The sequence below is a fragment of the Camellia sinensis genome, chromosome 2, assembly GCF_055761805.1.
Source record: "Camellia sinensis isolate YWXY chromosome 2, ASM5576180v1, whole genome shotgun sequence".
NCBI classification, from domain to species: domain Eukaryota; kingdom Viridiplantae; phylum Streptophyta; class Magnoliopsida; order Ericales; family Theaceae; genus Camellia; species Camellia sinensis.
This window is the reverse complement of record NC_138962.1, coordinates 124,612,240-124,624,356: the sequence shown is the minus strand read 5'-3', so window position 1 is coordinate 124,624,356 and position 12,117 is coordinate 124,612,240. Positions and strand designations below refer to the sequence as shown.

Genomic DNA, 12,117 nt, shown 5'->3' with positions numbered 1-12,117 from the left:
TTTTGAAAGCTTGTTTTGGATCCATGATTATGTCGGCTTTGTTTGTTGTATTCACGTCGGCGATGCCATTTATTTATGTCGGCGAATCTTGAAAATCATGCTTCTTGGCTTGTATTTACTGTATTTTGTATATGTCGGCTCGAGAAGCCTTTTGATCAAGATGTAACACATATCTTGCTTTTGTTGTATTCAGGTTTGTAAAGATGTATGCCATTACATTGGATCTATGCACTGCTCTTATGGACCACTTGTATTTTGATTTGTTGCTTCCGCATTTGAGAGCCCCGTTTATTATACTCTGATCTTGTTAAACTTTTGAAAGTTGGCCTTCGGTAATCCCGGATTACTGGCCATCACAGCACCAAACTACTAAGGGCGGTTTGGGGTCGTGACAGCCTGGGTCGCCCTTCCGGATTTTCGGCCCAGCGAGCCTCTCAAAGGGTAAAAGTGTAACAAGTCCATGCCAAATGGTTTTTGAATTTGAAGCCTCTCTGTGTCTAGGAGAACGGCTGTTGCAATGATTTGCAGAAGAATCCGTCACGACTGCTCCACAGGCTTCTTCTGGTGAGATCTAATCTTTTGACTCGGTTTTGGTGCCTCTTGTTCGAGGGTTGCTTCAAAACTGGCCACGCGGGCCTCCTCCGACAGTCGACCATTGAATGTTCCGGATGAGTTCGTGGTTCAAAACAAACAGGTCGAATCTTGAGGCTGAGAGCGATCCTAGGCTGCGCGATCTCAAGAGCGATTCCACCGCTCGCGCCGAAGATAGTGTGGAACCAATCTGGATCAAGCTGGGGTCCTTCCCAGTACTCATGCTGACAAACATGGTTTCATTCATAAAAAGGCTTAGCATGCCTCTCCTTCTCTCAAAATGATCAAAGTTTTGCCAAACCCGAGGAATTCCTTCCTCTTCGTTTTTTATCACCGCAGTGTTCAAAAAGGGTTTTTGAAAAACTTAGGTTAATGCAATGAGTTTGGCGTGCAGGAGAGCAGGCGAGATGTACTGTCAGCCCAATCGAATTCTCTGGCACAACTGACTTACACTGAAAGCAAGCATGAAAATGAGATAGCAACAGCCGTTTCATTCAGATTCGTTGGCATAACTGGCCCCTCGGCGGAAACAGACTCAAAAATCAAAAACAAGTAATTACAAGACAAAACGGCGTTCGAGGCGACAACCCCGGAATCACCTGGTATTCTAAACAAAGGGGGCTGACTCGCTACAGCAAGACAGACCCTTAAGTAGAAAGACTGACTCAAGACAAAAAGACAGACTCAAAACAAAAGACTGACTCGATACCCAAGCCAGAATTTACAAAGCTAGTATTCACAAATGCTCAAAAATGCGTGCCAGACGCCACATCCAAAATATACCAAATGCCGCCCGCAGGTGGTTCACTTTTTGATTACATACTTGCAGTATCTGTGTCCTCAAAATCCAATAACTGGCTGGTAATGGACTTGGCTGAGGTGGGCGGGAGGATAACCTCGTTGTCAATCAAATATTGCACCTCATGGCGGAGGCGGAAGCAATTATCGGTGGCATGGCCTATCTGCTGGTGGTACGCGCAATACTGAGCAGCATCATGCGTAGCAGGGAGATTCTTCGGGAGAGGCCGAGGCTCCAAGGGTTTAAGGTGTCCCCTCTCGGCAAGGATCTGAAGTGCCTTAGACAGATGCATGTAGAGAGCATGAAAGGTCCTGCGCCCTTAGGGTAGGTACTTTGAAGTCTGAGCGTTCTTACTAGCCGCACAAGCGAAAGGGTCAGCAGGCGCCACCTTAGCTTTCTGATCTTTCCCAAGTGTAGGGGCGGGAACAGGAGGAACTGTTCCAGCATGACGGGGCCTATCCCGATTTTCTGACTGGCTTGAACTACCCTCAGGTGGAGTGGGGAAAGCATCCTCCACAGTTTTTGCCACAACTGCGGATACCTGTTGCTTATTCATCCCCCCGGCTTTCAAAGCCTCAACTGCCCGTAGCAGTTGTTCACTAGGATTGGCATCTGCCTTCACTTTGTTCTTGCCTCTGGCCTCAACCTAGTCGAGAGTTTGGTTTGATGTTGATATGTCATTACCATAGCCGGAGGCCATCTCCGATTGGCTGAGTTCAATCACAATTTGCCCCAACAGCGGGGGCTCCTGAGGTACAAAACTCCCGGCATACGGTGCGGTTGGAGGTGAAGCTGACATCCCGTAGGCGAGATCCGCCACAAACCTCTGGAGATCACCTATCATCCCCATTAGTTCAAATGTGGTAGGCTCGCGAGCCTGATATAGCTTGGGGGCCCAGACCGGGTGCGCGATAGGCGACCTGGGTGGATGTGGCATATCAGTATTGGTCTCACCTTGCAGAGTGATCCCTTGCTCTAATGCAGCCATCATAATCACGATCTCTTCCGAATTCTGCGTCATCATAAGTCCTGCCTCAGCAAGGGGGAGCACTAGCTATTCTGTACCAGCTGTTCGAACTGAAAGAGACAACAAACAGCATTTCAGCCCAAACAGATCAAACACGGGCGTAGCCGAACAACTACACTCTACTACTGATCACTGTTCCCCAGAAATCACTGTCCCCAAAAACTGAACCTGATACCCACAGATAACTGATTCTCAACAACACTGATACTGGTGCCCTCGGGCCCCGGGCCTGATACTCAAACTTGCAAACTGATATGTACTTTCCCTGTAGAGAAACACTCTAAAGCACATAGCAAGTAAAGATAGCCAAAACACCCCTATGTTGGGGTAGGGTTTCCCTGTCCTATTTTGTCAGGAGCTAGGGTTTCACTATGCACGCAACAGTCTTCAAACAACCTAACATCGGGTAAGCAGCCTGTCCTAACTTGGAATGGTCACTATGGATCCGAATATGCACCAGGTCGAATGGTCGAAAAGGGTGCCCCAGTAAAACCGGGGTTTGTGTTCCCATACTGTCAAAGCCCATAACCGGTCAGCCTTATGGTCATGCCTTGACAAGACAAGCCTCCGGCAAACCGTTCAAGAATGGCAGATGGCAAACACTGTATTCCTAGGCGTACCTATGCACATGCAATGCAAAGAGACACATAAATGAAATCAAAATAGGATATCACGAGTTTGAGTCAAGCTCTCTAAAAATCCCCAGCAGAGTCGCCAGAAACTGTAGCACGTCCGCGAGGGACCCTGCGCTACAGTTCTGACTCGATTTGATGTCACGGTTCTTAATCTTGAACCAAAGAGTCCAAATCCGGCAAATCGTTTTGAGAAACAGATTTTTTGAAAAGAAGTGCCAAACATGGACTGCTTTGCCAGATACAGAGTCGCCACCTAAATATTTTTATGGGGGAATTTAGGAAACCCTGACTCGGTGCCGAAGGCCACATGTCCGTCATCACCAGAGTTGCCTTGGCTCGGGAGCTAGGATACGATTGGGGAAGGTCAGCTATGAGCACCCCCTCTTGCCCGATCCGAAGATCGGTCTCTACTAACCGTGATATCCATTTTTTTTTAAAGCGTTATGTGTTCTTATTCCATTTATTAGCCTAGAATTACTATGTTATGCGCGCAGCAAACAAGTATAGACTAGATTGCCTAATTTGGGAGAAAGCATTGCATGTCCATTTGTTTTGGAAAACGTTTTGGAATTTGCTACTCGCAAGTAGGCTAAAAAAAAACATGGATTTCAATGAGTTATTCCAACTCAGGCAACCCAACCTTCACCCACAGGCATTCAAACAGTTTATCACATAAGCATCTAGCCACATGGTAAGCATACTGGCATGATAGCATTCACACGCATGCGGTATGCTAAAGCATAAATACTTACATCGTACTCCGTGCCAAAATAATAAACTAGTTAGCCAACATGTGTGGTCCTAGTTTATGTCAAAATATCTAATGCAACGCATACGGAATGCAATTAGAGTAGACCCGGCTAACCTAAGCATGGCATGTGAAATGTAATCAATTGATGCACGTATTCAATTTGGGATTGAAGTACAAATGTAGTTAGCATGATGTACCGAGCTCGGTGCATGTGAGACAAATGTATGGATGCACGCATGCATAGCATAAGGTATGCTAATTTAAACATGCCCTAATCTACCATCATAAGCAGGTAAAATAAAAGGGAAGAAAGAAGTGGGGGTTGGAAGACATGCACACACTCACCCACACTTATTACAGATTCGCCCTCGCTCAGAGGGACCAAAACAATAATACAGATTAAATAACGAATTAACTAAGCTAGCTAATTAATTATTACAAATTACCTAATTAGTTAACAAACTAACTAAGCTAGGAAAAATAGTAAACCGCCTCGGGAAGAGAGTTCGATGCACGCATGCTCGGGTCTTGCTCGGAAGTGCACTGCCATGCATAGGTTGCCTCTGTTTTCCCTGCTATGCTCCTCTGAAGACTGCCAAAGTCTCAGGATTGCTTCCCTGGACATTGAGAGACACCACCGGCTGAATAGAAAGGCCACCAGCAGTGGCATGTGTTCACCGGCTGTGAATGACTCCATCGGCCATGGAAAGATTACCGGTCGGCACCTAGCACTGCCGGTCGGCAGAAAGTTCCTGCAGAATCTGCAATTGACAGCAACAGAAGGCAAGGCAGAGCATGGCAATACAATTCAAGACATATATGCACCAATCATGTCCCTTATCCTGTTAGTGACTCAAAGGGGCATGCTCCTTGGTTCTCGGACCATCAATCGCGCATTTCCATGCGTGATGGCCCAAGGGACCAAGTGTGCACATTTTGATGTCAAATGCAATGCAAACCAACAAACCAATAGGACTCGACCTCCATCATGACTTGGTCAAGAGGTAGAACATGCATGCCAATGCAATGCAATCCTAATCATACGAGCTAGCATGCAACATGAGCATACAACCAAGTGATGTACACTAGGTACACAAGCTATGCAAACAAGCAAACAAGCATGCAAGGCATGAGATAATGCAACCAACAAATATGCAAGGCACAATGTGGGTGTTTAAGCATGTAAGCAAACATGTGACTTCATTCAATCATGCAAGTTCAATTATGCAACAACTCACCAATATGCTACAACATACAAGGAGTACATGCAACAAACAAAGAGATGGACTTAAACATGATTTGGGCAGCTCTAATTAGGCCCAAAACAGTGGCCAAAGCCAAGGAAATGAGGCCCGAAACACACGCACACATGTATGCAAATATGGTCCAATTCCTAAGGCCCACCAAAGAAGCATTGAACTACACTTAGTGCAACCACTCATGGCATGAATTAAATGACTAAAAACAGAACTTTAGCATGTTAAGACAAAGCCCAAAGATCATTTAGATGGCATCCGAATGACCTAAATTCAAAGGCATGCACAAATGCCAAAACATGGAGCATGCTACACAAGCTTTCAAAGCATTAAAGAGGTGTCCAAGGCAAGCATACAAGCATGAAAAAGGGACTAAAATAACATAGCAAATGGTCCCAACCCACTAAATTAAGGCAAGGATGCATGCTATACATTCACACACTTAAGGCCAACAAGCCAAAGTGCAAAGGGGCTATACAATGCATGCCATGGCCGACCCGAACAACTATGGACAGACCTCAAACATGGCAAAATATGCACAAAAGCTTCACAAAGCTAAGCCTAAAACATGTTAGAACAAGAGTTTACAACCTAAGGCATGTTAAGGCAATAAAGTGGCATTACAAGGTAGGTATGCTAAGCATGCATGGTGTACCAAAACCAACTAAAAACAGAGGCATATTATGACATAATAAGCACAAAAATCAGCTAAGGCATGGTCAACATGAAGCTTAGCTAGGTGCTCCCTCAAGAGGCCAAAAATGGTCCTTTCAAGGACAACAAGGAGAGGGGGTGGCCCTCTCCTTCTTGGGACTTCAAGGCACCATCCTCACCACTGAAATCTCTCAAGATTTCAGTGGTGAGGAGGCCCAAACACCAAAGTCTCGGAGCTTACACAAAATAGCACAAAATGAGGCCTCTCAAGGCCTAAGAGGGGTCAAACACCTCCAAACCACAAAACACTCTAAACAAACTATTTAGAGGGCCTAAAAAAAGAACTTTTTTATGCTATACACTAAGCACAAAAACAGTTCTAAGATGGGCAAAATAAGTATGCAAAAATGGGGAATAAAGGGACTAGTTTCTTACCCTTGAAGACCCCTTCAACAATGGTGGACCAGCAGCTTCTTTTAGGTTGAAACCAGCTCCAAAACCTCAAAAACAACCCTCAAGAGGTCTCAGCTCCAAGGGATGGTGTAATGGTGGGTTCTTGTGAGCAAAAGTAAGACAAAACACACACACTAAGCTCAAGAAAGAGAGAGTGAGATATAGGATAGATACAAATTCCTAACCCTAATATCAAAACCCTCTAAAATGTTGTCTAACCCTAATGCCAAGAGAGGATACTCTCTCTTATAGAGCTCTCTCTTGTAAAGCTTGTCAAATAAGCTTGCTTAGAGGGAAATCCCTCCATACACGTGTATGGAGGGGAACAAAGTTGGTGCCAGCTATCACAGCTGGCACAAAATATCTACATAAAGTAGATGAACAGTAGTCGGCCACTCAAAAATGCCATTTTGACAAAATTGAGTGTCGACCGGCAACAAATAGTGCCGACCGGCAATATATATTGCCGATGGCAACAAAACACCAGCCGGTGGCCTCTGGCCAGGGCCGGTGATGTGTGGGGATGCCTCACAAGGCATTCCCTGCCCCTCCAAGGCAAAACACAAGTGTTTGGTACAAAACTAGACACTAAACAGTCATGTTCGGAGATCCTGAGGCAAGGCGCGTAGCCGAGACCTCCGAGAACTCCAAACGAACACAAATATGGATGATCACCGGGTGTTCAAATGGTGACGTCCAAGTCTTGAGGACGGTCAAAAATGGGGTGTCTACAGTTATGCTCATATTAATGTGGCTTGTTTGGTTGCAAGGATAGATTCAGTTTTTTTTTTTTTAGTCAAAGATAGAATGTTAGTATGTTAGTAAAATTAGATTATAAATTTAAGGAACCGCCGTTGATCCATCAACTCGAATCTCAAACTTTCCACTCACCGTGATAACCCTAAGGCACGACTACATGCCAGGCCGGATGGATTCAGTTGGGTGTTCGGTATTTATGAAATAAAAGGTAATTTTGGCATCTAGTTGCCAAAATATACTGATATAAATAAGACATTTCCATTGCTAAGAGAGAACAGTGTAATTTCATTTTAGAAACCACAGGGAAGTCCGTGTAATTATCCCATAAATAAAACAAAACAACCAGATTCAAAATGACTGACGACACACAAAAAAGCACTGGAAGGGTAACGGTATAATGTGTCTACTTAATTCACAAAAAGACAAATTACACAAAATAATAGGTATAATAGACTATTAGCACAACTATAACAATCCAAATATAGCTCTATTTGATGCAATTAAAGGTCACTCTCACAAACAGCATCACTAGTCTAAGCGTATAAAGGTGAAAAGGTTGTTACAAGGAATAACGGGTTGCGAAAGAAATTCTCATATCCTCAAACTCAACTAGCACAACAGTCTTCCCGGTCACAAATTATAAGGAATGGGATGGGATCCCTAATTTAGTTCTAGCTTATTTTTAGTTTTCTTCATTTTCGCTTTAAATCGAGATTTTGCCACTAGTGTCTGCACGGTGTTTGCAAAATTCCCAATTGCCATAACAATCAGTAGCACCCCACAGGTAACAACCTGACCAAAATAAAATTAGATAATCCATTAAGTTTTATACCAGTATGAGAATGGTTATTAAAATCGCGATCCAAATCGTAGGATACGATCCTATATTGCTAAAAAGATCCATATCATTGTAGGATGGGTGCTATAATAGGATCGCAAGTAGGATCATATGGGATCGTGTAGAATCGTATAAGATCTTAGGTAGGATCATAAGTAGGATCGTTGATTTTTTGATTTTTCACCTTACGATCCTACCTAGGATCCCGATTTTAACAACCTTGAGTATGAGTCCAACTAAGATGTTAAATTACTCAAGCAAATACTGAAATAGAATTAAGAATTTAATCTTAAAAGCAAAGTAAATCACAAATACAAAACCCATGGCAATACTTCTCCAAGCATCCACATAACAATACTTAAAACATACTTCTTACTTGCCACTCAAAAACAACACCAGCCAGTGCAGCTTTAAGTAGCAAAATTCCGACATATGCTTCAAAACCCTGAAATCAAGAACATACAAATAAAGGTCACTTCAATTTAGCTCAGATCTCTATGGTGACATATTGTTGCTTCATCTATTGGATTAGTAGCAACTAACAAATGAAAGTGAACAATTAATTTGCGAGACCTATTACTGAAGAAAATATGTAGTAGAACTATTAAGCAAATGAAAGGCCTTGAGAAGCTAAAAATTCCATCACAAATACTGTAGGCATGCTCTAAGTAAATTTCTTTTAAAGTACTGGGTCTTCTTTCATTATTTTTTTCACTGAAGGATTGGGCAATTAATGATCATCATGCAATGATGTACAGATTCTTTCCTTTTTTTGGTGAGCATGCCTCTTCCTAATATCTTCAAAGAAAAAAATGAAAAAAAAAATCAAATAACTTCATGGTGACATCATGACATGTGAGCCAAAGAAGTTCAAAACAGAAAGAGAGAGCTATGATGAAAGAGAAAGTTGCATTACATGTATAAAACTAGGATTGTCGGATGGCAAACTAGAAGAGAATGATAATATTACTTCAACTTCATCAAGTAATGAAAGAAAACACTCAAGGAATGTGATGATGTTTGATAGTAACAAAAACTTCCCTTCCCTAGCTATTATATATATTTAATTATTTATACATGTACATAACTTTTGGCAAGTTATGTAGGAAAAAAATGAATATTTAACAACCTTAATTTAAATCGCTATAGTGCTTGTTTGATTCAACATGACTTGGATGCAAAGCATACATTAATACGATTTTTTGTGGGCATGGTCCCCAAAACAGGCATTCGTACAGCTTAAATCACTTGTAATATGAATAGAATGGGTGCCAACAACCATAGTTGACCGTCGACTCCAGCAGTTTCTCCCCAAACAACGTCCATTCTCCTAGCCTGCAATTAACAACGGGATCAAATGGTAAGAGTCATCCCAGACCTGCAGAGGAGAACAATTGCAATAAACATTATATGCCCACCAAAAAAAAGTTTTATCTGTATTTCGGTGGGCCATAAAAAACTAACACAGATCAGCTAGAAGACAAAAACATGGTTATTGCAACCAGCAGAAGCAAAAGAACTCATTGAAGTTCTGCAAACCATGTAGGACGACAAGGTTTCACAAAGAGCACACAACCAAGTGCAGACACACACGCAAAGTAGACTGCAGAAAGAACTGAAGACAATAAAGGCAAAAATGAAGCATGCACAAAAATTCGTTGGTGAAAGGAGTTTTTTTTTTTTTCTTTTCAATTACACCTTGCCGAGTGCAATATGTGTACAAAGTCTTTGTCGTTGATATCTATTTTGTAGAAGCATTGCAACTCCTTGCATGATAGCCCATTGAAGGAACAGTTGCACCCCTCTTTGCACAGTACATGTACAGTCTCACTCATTAAAAAAAAACAAAAACAAAAACAAAATTTCAATATGCACTTAAGAAGGATAATAACCTGCTTCTGGGTCTCCCAAGTGAGACTGATAAGTGCCATGGCCATAGTGAAGTAGTGATGTTTTATCCACCTACATCAGTACAAGTGCAAGCATTAACATATTCTGTGGTTGTATGCATATTAATCTAGGAGGCAAATAAGAATCACAAAAAAAAATCCAATGCATTTTCACATTTTCATCCAAGTTCTAACACAATTCGGAAAATAAAGAGAATGAGCCTGCCAGTTGAATAAAAAGCACGATATGAGTCCAGTAATATTGAACATGGCAGAAATTCGCTGGAATTAGAATGTAGCTGCTGCTGTTGCATATAAGAGAACAAGATACTACCAGAAAAACTCAATTTAACAAAATGAAACATGTCTATTTGGAGTCAACTCAATGAATTCTTTTGCAACATACAGCTCCATCTAGAGTAACATCCTCCTTTCATTATTGACAACCATTATTTTTCTCATATACTCTACCCTCTGTTCATTTTCTAATTCACTGCAATATGTAGTTTGACAACACACTGTATGAATTCATTTACTGAATATCATGCTATAATTTTAAGCATTGAGGTCAAAAGATTCTTCTGGCAACTCTATTTTATAGCATAAATTCATTGCCAGTAAAATTGCATATTCACTTTCCCTCCTGAAAGGCATGGGAGATGAAATTACTAATGTCTGACTATGAAAATATGCTTTTAAAAAATCTCAATCACAAATACACAAATAGTTTAAATGATGAAGAATAAAGGGAAGAATAAAGGCAAGGCAATCTTAGCACAAAATTCAACCAAATGCATATAAGATCATATCAAATTACCATGGGCGAATATCACTTCCATTCACTCTAAGTATGTTCTCTCACAAAGCCAAACCTGTGTAGAGAATTAACAACCATGCCTGAAAATAATATGCTCATTACGCTTAGAAACAAAAAAAACAAAAGTATAGTAAACAAATCAAAAAGTTAAAATTTCCTTAAAATATCAATACGAGTTACAAAATTGCTTCCCATACAAAAGTACCTGGTAAAGCTGAACAGACAATGCCAATAAGCATCCACCCCATAACCACGACCTTAACACAAATAGCAGTGATGGGAAAAAAAGAAACAGAAACGCAGTTCTATCCTGTCCATGATAGTGTTGCAATTATGAATTAGAATCTCTAGTCTATTGTTCTAACAAGTAAAATAAGTTATTAATTAGTGATTTAAGAATTGCATGAGTACACATTGAGAGTAGATAGAATCAAAATACACACAATGTAAAGATGCAAGCCAGATCCTAAACGGATATAGGAATCCAGGAGGACCAACAAAAATCCTGTAGTCAACAACTTAACATAGAAGCCTCCTCCATGTATAAGAAACCTCCCTCCCACTTTGTCAATAGAACCCATACCTTCGGTTCCTTTCATACTAACCTAAGAATACCACCAAGTAGCAGTAGAAAGGTCAATTATATTTATCTTCTAACATCCAAGCCTTTTACCACCAGTAGCCAACAAAACAGCATAGATATATCTGAAAAACACCCATAGAAGTTTTTTATTTAAAAAAATTCTAACAACCTCAATCATTATTTCACAACACACACAACAATAAAAATAAAAAATAAAAAATAAAAAATTCTATTTTCAAGGAGTAACATTTACAATCACATTCAACATGCTTATGGCCAAAGAGTGATAAGTACATATATTTTTTATAAGTAACATTATTAATAATCTGTAAAGGGAGTGCAAACTGAGTATGCATCTTCTAGTTGGTGATGAACACAATAATCAGGACTTAAAAAGGTATGTTGTGTAAAGTCACCAATTTTCCCAAAAGCATGGTATTAGAGTTAAGGTTGAGAGAGGTCTTAAGTTCAAATCTCTTTATTGGCATTTGGTATTCAGACCCCATTTGGTTTCGTGTTCTCTGTTTGGTTGTTTGAATCTCCTTATGTTTGGTTCTTTGTCTCTTTACGTACAAGATGGAGTTGCATGTGAAGGAGGGTGCTAACGGCTTTAAGCTTTTGGGAAATTGGTAAGTTTTAGCATGTTGCTTTCCACACCACTCCTCTAGCCCTCTCCTCTTCACAACCAACCACCCTGTCCACCTATCAAATGCCTAGGCCATCGATTCAACAATAAGATTCATGCCATACCAAAAAGGGCCAATAACAAAGAGACATAATAGCAGGGCCATATTCCCATTCAACTTCTTCAAAGCCTCTATTGCTTTCTCCTCCATGGATAGGCCCCTTCCCAATCATTCTTGTTTCTTTACCTAAACCAAAATTACTTTCATCAAATTTGGCTGCCACTCTTTAGTCTTAAAAAAACTAACGATGCATTGTCCTTAATGTAAAAAATAAAATCAAAAAGTTAAGGAGATTACCTTAAATGATTAACCATGTCTATATGTGCCATTGGCTGCAAGGGGTTAGCGCCAAAAACACAAAGGAAAAAAAATACAAACG

General features: G+C 40.9%; 1 long non-coding RNA gene across 2 annotated transcripts; it reads right to left on the bottom strand.

Annotated features, from left to right (window-relative positions):
- Positions 1 to 7,374: 7,374 nt before the first annotated feature.
- LOC145820326 (uncharacterized) lies at positions 7,375 to 10,798 on the bottom strand. Of its 2 annotated transcripts, none has more exons than XR_014361606.1 (5): positions 10,675 to 10,798; positions 10,470 to 10,549; positions 9,012 to 9,725; positions 8,140 to 8,208; positions 7,375 to 7,717 (listed from the first exon to the last, which is right to left on the bottom strand). It is a non-coding gene; the product is annotated as an uncharacterized LOC145820326 (long non-coding RNA). The 2 variants fall into 2 exon arrangements; XR_014361605.1 differs by having other exon boundaries at positions 9,012 to 9,098.
- Positions 10,799 to 12,117: the final 1,319 nt, after the last annotated feature.